Here is an 8,601-nt window from a genome sequence, read left to right as displayed (position 1 = left end):
TTTTCTTATGAAAACAACCATTGTGCAAACCCCCATAAAACAACTTACCAAAATCTCTGTTTGTTACTTTAAGGGACAATTAACTGAAACGCAAGTTAGTAGACGGGTCACAGTGGTTTGGTTACGGTTAAAACGGTGTTAATAAACATATGACGACAGTGGGTGTTGCTTGGGATGTTTTCAATGCAGTTCCATTTGGTAACCAGTTCGACTACGTCAAATTCTAAAGTTTGATGCATGGAAACCGGTAGAACGATCGTTCCCCGCTGTTGGTGGCTTCCTTGATTTTAACACCGTTTGCCACTAAGAAAACTGAGTCGTCAAAGCAACAAATTCCAAGTAACTTTAAAGATTTGTGGCAGCCATTTCGACAAGAAATTTATCGCTGGCCACTTCTGCTTCGCAAACTTGATGCAGGTTTGAATGCTGATGATATTGCCAAGTGTCAGATCAATGCTTTGAAGTTTGGAGTTAGTCAAGAAGAAGATTTCGAAAGGTTTAAAATTTCGAAAAATGTGTCCTGGCGCCAATTGCAAGGACGCAGCAGCAAATTTTTTTTCAGTTGTTCTGACAGCCAATGTATCCAGCTTGTTAGTTGCCAAGTCAGAACCTGATCAGTCACACAGCTGCGAAGCAGCAGCAGTTTAAAGTTTTAGCTTGGCAGCCTTTTAAAAATAAATAAATAATAAAAAACTTTAACAATGCATCTTATGCATTTAAAACGAATTTGAAACGTTCATCAACCTTGTTGTAAACCGGGTAATTTGCCATAGCAGTCGTCATGAAACACAATTCCCCCGCGTTAAAGTAGTAAACAACACCGAAATTCTAACTAAGTGTATTTTAAAATAGCGTACCTTTGAAGCGAAAGCGTGGTGAACTAAGTCTAGTAACTTACGACAGATACAGTTAAACGGTTCAACTGTAATCTTAGGTTACCGAAGTAACTTAAGGGTTCCTATTCTTCTATAAAGCGAAACTGTTAAAAATAGCTGTACACAGTGTCGCGGTTAAAGGTCCCGATAGCAGGGAATCATCGTTATGTAACAGTATAACTGTCGGTTACAAGGTCGAAAAATCACGTTTGACTAGATAGTGTAAAACCTTCGTCCTGTTCTCCGTCGTCAAAATTTTTCAAAATACCCATCGTAGGATTTTTTATTTATTATTAAATTTTTTTTGACATTGTTAATTCTTTTAAATCCGAAAGGATTAGGAACGAACCCTTTTGTCATGATTATAAATTTATTCGTACCCCCCCGGAGGTCCCCCCCCCCTGACTTAATTTAGTGGGTCTATAAACGAAAGTAACTGTTCCAACAAAGAAAACTAATAGAGTGTGTTCGGGTAAATTAAAAAGCATGGCCCCAGGACTGAATGTATCACTGCTGTGTACTTTGTTTTGTGCACTTTTTGTCATTTACAATGTCTTTGATGATCTCACACAAGCCATCCACAGAGGAAATGGGGTTGTGATTTCCCACTAGAAATGTTCATGTCAATTCTGCCCTTCTCTTTCTGACATTAACCTACAACATGGCTGCTACTTGGAAGCAGTTTTTTTTTTAAATTTTATTCAAGGCAAAATGTGGAGTAGCATATGTTTCATTTGTTTTTTACATGTCTTATTGAGACACTACAGTATTTGTAGAAGCCTTTGGCTGTGTTTCCTGGATCAGCAATTAGCCACCCTAAAAAAGAAGACTTTACTGAGCTATTTACTTTCGTGGTTTAAAGATGCACTCTAAATTATTAATTTTCAAATGCAATAGAAAAGGAAAAATATAAGCATGAATAAAAAGCTTTATTTTTTTATTTAAAAATAACCCATTTATAAGGGAGTTGCTGTTAATCATGCTACTCTTTAAGACAGGGGTATGTTTTTTTTAATTAACTGTTAACAAGCAGTTTTCAAAAATATTAAATATTTCCTTTTTAAGCATTGCTTAATAAAACTTGAATATTATAATTATTAGGCCTCTAAGCAAGGCTTGGGAAGCTTTTGGATACATTGGCTATCAGATGCTGCAAAAATTGTGCTGCTGCGTTGCCGCAATTGGCACCCTGACGCATTTTTCGATAAAACTTTTCGAAATCTTATTAGGAACCGGTGAAGCGATTGATCTGACACTTGGCATATGTCATCAGCATCCAAACCCACATCAAGTTTGCGAAGCAGTAGCTGCTGTGATAAATTTTAATGTCAAAATGGCTGCCACAAATCTTATCGAAACGCACACCGAACAACAAACTGCTGCTGTTTGAAAACCGTTTGACCAACAAAGTCCAGAGTCTTTTAGGTACACTTGCACACAGTTTTTGAAGGAACTCGACAGGTAGGTTGGCCCAAACATCGTGGAGAACTAACCACAGTTCTTCTGTGGATTTACAGCCTCAGTTGCGACAGCGAGTGGAAGCGACAGCGAGTGGGAGAAGTACAGGCGTGGAAAAGTACAGAGCAGTTTCGAAGCAGAAAGGAGAAATTGCATCTTGAATTGCTTTAATCAGAAAACAGAGGACATTGGGGAAACACAGCCGCGTGTGTTTTTCTGATAACAAACAAGCTGAAACTCGGAGCAGCTGATTCAAATTCAGCGCCGTTTTGAGACACGGGCGAGGGGAGGAGCCGACAGCACAGCAGAACAACGCAGTTAAACGAGGCAGTCTTCCCAGCGACAGCGAGTGGAAGCGACAGCGAGTGGGAGAAGTACAGCGTGGAAAAGTACAGAGCAGTTTAGAAGCAGAAAGGAGAAATTGCATCTTGAATTGCTTTAATCAGAAAACAGAGGACATTGGGGAAACACAGCCGCGTGTGTTTTTCTGATAACAAACAAGCTGAAACTCGGAGCAGCTGATTCAAATTCAGCGCCGTTTTGAGACACGGGCGAGGGGAGGAGCCGACAGCACAGCAGAACAACGCAGTTAAACGAGGCAGTCTTCCCAGCGACAGCGAGTGGAAGCGACAGCGAGTGGGAGAAGTACAGGCGTGGAAAAGTACAGAGCAGTTTAGAAGCAGAAAGGAGAAATTGCATCTTGAATTGCTTTAATCAGAAAACAGAGGACATTGGGGAAACACAGCCGCGTGTGTTTTTCTGATAACAAACAAGCTGAAACTCGGAGCAGCTGATTCAAATTCAGCGCCGTTTTGAGACACGGGCGAGGGGAGGAGCCGACAGCACAGCAGAACAACGCAGTTAAACGAGGCAGTCTTCCCAGCGACAGCGAGTGGAAGCGACAGCGAGTGGGAGAAGTACAGGCGTGGAAAAGTACAGAGCAGTTTCGAAGCAGAAAGGAGAAATTGCATCTTGAATTGCTTTAATCAGAAAACAGAGGACATTGGGGAAAGTTTCGAAGCAGTTTGAAAGCAGGTTGACGGCTGCAGAAGAAACTAAACTTAAAAAAAAAAAAAAAAAAACCCTCAACATGGTCTTCAAGCCAGTAATCTGTGACACCTGCTTGATGTGGGAAATCCGAGAAAACCCAGCGGAGCTAAACCAAGTGTGCGTAAAGTGCCGCGCGATCCAGGATTTGCATAAACTAGTAAGCATGCTAGAAATGGAGCTGGAAGAAGTGAGACAGCAACAAGATCTTGAGGAACTGGCACACCCACAATTCATGGAAGTCTGCATCACCCCTAACAGACTGAAAGCCACCAGGGAGATAGAAGGTCAGAACAGCTGGGTTCAGGTAGGCAGAAGCAGGGAAAAAAAGAAACTTCGTCAAACACAACCACCAGAAATCAAAACAACCAACAGATTTGAGTCACTTCAGAATTGTGATGAGCAGAACCAACAACAAGAGAATGAAAGGAACAACATCCAGGACCCCATTGACAGTGGTGACCAGACAGCAAAAAGAAGGGAGGTCATGATTGTTGGGGACTCCATATTGAGAAACACAGCAAGTTCAGTTCGCAGTTTGGACCCCCTTACTACAACAGTGTGCTGCCTTCCGGGAGCCTCGGTCAAGCACATCACTGAGAACGTGGACAGGCTCCTAGAACGAACAGGAGACGACCCGGTAGTAGTCGTCCACATCGGTACAAACAACATTGGAAGAGACAGACCAAAATCCCTGCAAAACAAATTCAGAGAGCTAGGAAGGAAATTAAAAGAGAAAACCAAAACTGTGGTATTTTCTGGTATACTACCCGCACCTTGCAAAGGACCATATGGACAGCTGGAAATAATTAATCAAAACGCATGGCTGAAGACGTGGTGCACACGGGAAGGCTTCACCTATCTTGATCATTGGACCACTTTCTACAACGAGGACTATCTGTATAGACGGGATGGACTGCATTTAAATAACAAGGGAACTAGTCTACTTGGAGAAAAGATCCTCGAGCAGGTTCGGAAGCATTTAAACTAGAAAGGAAGGGGGGAGAAATCAACAAAAAAACAGAAGGGAGACCGCATCAAAACAAGAACAACAACTCAGGTAAGACAACCATTAAATGTGTTTATCTAAATGCTAGAAGTATCAGAAACAAAATTCTAGAACTTGAAGCTACTGCACTAACAGGTAACTATGATGTGATAGGTGTTACAGAAACGTGGTTATCTGAGAGTGATGGGGACGAATATAATATTTGTGGGTATACACTGTATAGGAAAGACAGGCAGGACAGACGAGGAGGAGGGGTAGCGCTATACATAAGAAACAGTCTTGAAGCCCAGGTGTTAAACCTGGACAAAGAAAATAAAACCGAATCAATATGGGTCAGAATAACAGACAAAAATTCAAAAGGCATAATAATAGGAGCATGCTATAGACCGCCAGATTCAGACGGTGAGCACAATAATCTGTTATACAATGACATTAGAAATGTGTGTAGCAAAGGAGAAGCCATACTAATGGGGGATTTCAACTTCCCCCAAATAAAATGGGAAAACCCGGTGGGTAGCGCGAAGGATGAAATAGAAATGGTGGAAATGACAAATGACTGCTTCCTAACACAATTTGTGAAGGCACCCACTAGAGGGGAGGCATGCCTTGATTTAGTCTTTTCAAATAACGAAGATAGAATAACTAAAACAGAGGTCAGAGAACCACTGGCAAACTCAGACCACAACATGGTCTCATTTGAAGTGTTTTTTAAATCCTCAAAAGTAAAGACTAAAGCTAAGGTTTACAATTTTAGAAAAGCAAACTATGAAGGTATGAAACAGAGACTAACAGAAGTAGATTGGAGTAAAATAGAGAAAACACCCACAGAAGAAGGATGGTTGTTCTTCAAAAATGTAGTACTAGAGGCGCAAAACAATTATATCCCTAAAGTAGACAAATCTAAATGTAAAACTAAATTGCCAAAATGGTTTAATAGATCAATTAAAAAAAATATTCAGCGAAAAAAGGCACTTTACAGAGCATTAAAAAAGGACCAAAAAGAAAGTACACAGAAAGAGTACACAGAACTGCAAATGCAAGTCAAAAAGGAAGTTAGAAAGGCCAAGAGAGAAATAGAAATGAACATTGCTAAGGGAGCTAAAACCAATTCCAAAATGTTTTTCCAATATTACAACAGCAAGAGAACATTCAAAGAGGAGATTAAATGTTTAAGAGATACAAATGGCAAAATCGTAGAGGAAGAAAAAAAAATAGCAAATATGTTAAATGATTACTTTTCACAAGTTTTTACAAAGGAAGATACTGACAACATGCCCCACATGTCATCCAGTTCCTATCCAGTTTTAAATAACTTTAGCATAACTGAGGCAGAAGTGTTAAAGGGACTAGGAGCTCTTAAAATAAACAAATCCCCTGGGCCGGATGAGATCCTCCCAGTAGTACTCAAAGAAATGAAAGAAGTAATTTACAAACCGCTAACCAAGATCATGCAGCAGTCTCTTGACACAGGGGTGGTACCGACAGACTGGAAAATTGCAAACGTAATACCGATCCACAAAAAGGGAAACAAAACTGAACCAGGTAACTACAGACCAGTAAGCCTGACTTCTATTATATGCAAACTTATGGAAACTATAATAAGAGCCAAAATGGAAAATTACCTATATGGTAACAGAGTACTGGGAGACAGTCAACATGGTTTTAGGAAAGGGAGATCGTGCCTAACTAACTTGCTTGATTTTTTTGAGGATGCAACATCGATAATGGATAATTGCAAAGCATATGATATGGTTTATTTAGATTTCCAGAAAGCTTTTGACAAAGTCCCGCACAAAAGATTAATTCTCAAACTGAACGCAGTTGGGATTCAAGGAAACACATGTACATGGATTAGGGAGTGGTTAACATGTAGAAAACAGAAAGTACTGATTAGAGGAAAAACCTCAGAATGGAGTGTGGTAACCAGCGGTGTACCACAGGGATCAGTATTAGGTCCTCTGCTATTCCTAATCTACATTAATGATTTAGATTCTGGTATAGTAAGCAAACTTGTTAAATTTGCAGACGACACAAAAGTAGGAGGAGTGGCAAACACTGTTGCAGCAGCAAAGGTCATTCAAAATGATCTAGACAAGATTCAGAACTGGGCAGACACATGGCAAATGACATTTAATAGAGAAAAGTGTAAGGTACTGCACGCAGGAAATAAAAATGTACATTATAAATATCATATGGGAGATATTGAAATTGGAGAAGGAATCTATGAAAAAGACCTAGGAGTTTTTGTTGACTCAGAAATGTCTTCATCTAGGCAATGTGGGGAAGCTATAAAAAAGGCTAACAAGATGCTCGGATACATTGTGAAAAGTGTTGAATTTAAATCAAGGGAAGTAATGTTAAAACTGTACAATGCACTTGTAAGACCTCATCTTGAATATTGTGTTCAGTTCTGGTCACCTCGCTATAAAAAAGATATTGCTGCTCTAGAAAGAGTGCAAAGAAGAGCGACCAGAATTATTCCGGGCTTAAAAGGCATGTCATATGCAGACAGGCTAAAAGAATTGAATCTGTTCAGTCTTGAACAAAGAAGACTACGTGGCGACCTAATTCAAGCATTCAAAATTCTAAAAGGTATTGACAGTGTCGACCCAAGGGACTTTTTCAGCCTGAAAAAAGAAACAAGGACCAGGGGTCACAAATGGAGTTTTAGAAAAAGGGGCATTCAGAACAGAAAATAGGCAGTAATGTTGTTGAAGCTGACACCCTGGGATCCTTCAAGAAGCTGCTTGATGAGATTTTGGGATCAATAAGCTACTAACAACCAAACGAGCAAGATGGGCCCGACATGGCCTCCTCTCGTTTGTAAACTTTCTTATGTTTTCATGTAATCCCAGACAGACTCGATGATGTTGAGATCAGGGCTCTGTGGGGGCCATACCATCACTTCCAGGACTCCTCGTTCTTCTTTACGCTGAAGATAGTTCTTAATGACTTTCAATGTATGTTTGGGGTCATTGAATAAATTTGGGGCCAATCAGATGCCTCCCTGATGGTATTGCATGATGGATAAGTATCTGCCTGTACTTCTTACCATTGAGGAGACCATTCATTCTCACCAAATCCCCAACTCCATTTGCAGAAATGCAGCCCCAAACTTGCAAGGAACCTCCACCATGCTTCACTGTTGCCTTCAGACACTCATTCGTGTGCCACTCTCCAGCCCTTCGGCAAACAAACTGCCTTCTGCTACAGCCAAATATTGCAAATTTTGACTCATCAGTCCAGAGTACCTGCTGCCATTTTTCTGCACCCCAGTTCCTGTGTTTTCGTGCATTGTTGAGTCGCTTGGCCTTGTTTCCATGTCGGAGGTATGGCTTTTTGGCCGCAACTCTTCCATGAAGGCCACTTCTGACCAGACTTCTCCGGACAGTAGATGAGTGTACCAGGGTCCCACTGTTTTCTGCCAATTCTGAACTGATGGCATTGCTGGACATCTTCCGATTGAGAAGGGAAGTAAGCATGATGTGTCTTTCATCTGCTGCAGTAAGTTTCCTTGGCCGACCACTGCATCTACAGTCCTCAACGTTGCCCTTTTCTTTGTGCTTCTTCAAAAGAGCTTGGACAGCTGGAAACCCCTGTCTGCCTTGAAATTTCTGCCTGGGAGAGACCTTGCTGATGCAGTATAACTCCCTTGTGTCTTGTTGCTGTGCTCAGTCTTGCCATGGTGTATGACTTTTGACAGTAAACTGTCTTCAGCAACCTCACCTTGTTAGCAGAGTTTGGCTTTTCCTCACCCAGTTTTATTCCTCCTACACAGCTGTTTCTGTTTCAGTTAATGATTGTGTTTCAACCTACATATCGAATTGATGATCATTAGCACCTGTTTGGTATGATTGTTTAATCATACACCTGACTATATGCCTACAAAATCCCTGACTTTGTGCAAGTGTACCTAGAAGAATTGATGCTGTTTTGAAGGCAAAGGGTGGTCACAACAAATATGGATTTGATTTAGATTTTTCTTCTGTTCACTCACTTTGCATTTAGTTAATTGATAAATATAATCTAGTAACATGTCTATTTTTGAAAGCATTCTTACTTTACAGCATTTTTTCACACCTGCCTAAAACTTTTGCACAGCACTGTATATATAAATTGTATATAGAGATGTTGATTTATACCAATACAATGATGTCAGCAGTTTATAACCTTATTTATTCATTTCAGTGTGTTATGAATAGGGCTGGGATT

Source organism: Polyodon spathula, chromosome 26 (genome assembly GCF_017654505.1).
Source record: "Polyodon spathula isolate WHYD16114869_AA chromosome 26, ASM1765450v1, whole genome shotgun sequence".
Taxonomy (NCBI): Eukaryota; Metazoa; Chordata; class Actinopteri; order Acipenseriformes; family Polyodontidae; genus Polyodon; species Polyodon spathula.
The sequence above is the reverse complement of the archived record's forward strand: the minus strand, read 5'-3'. Positions refer to the sequence as shown.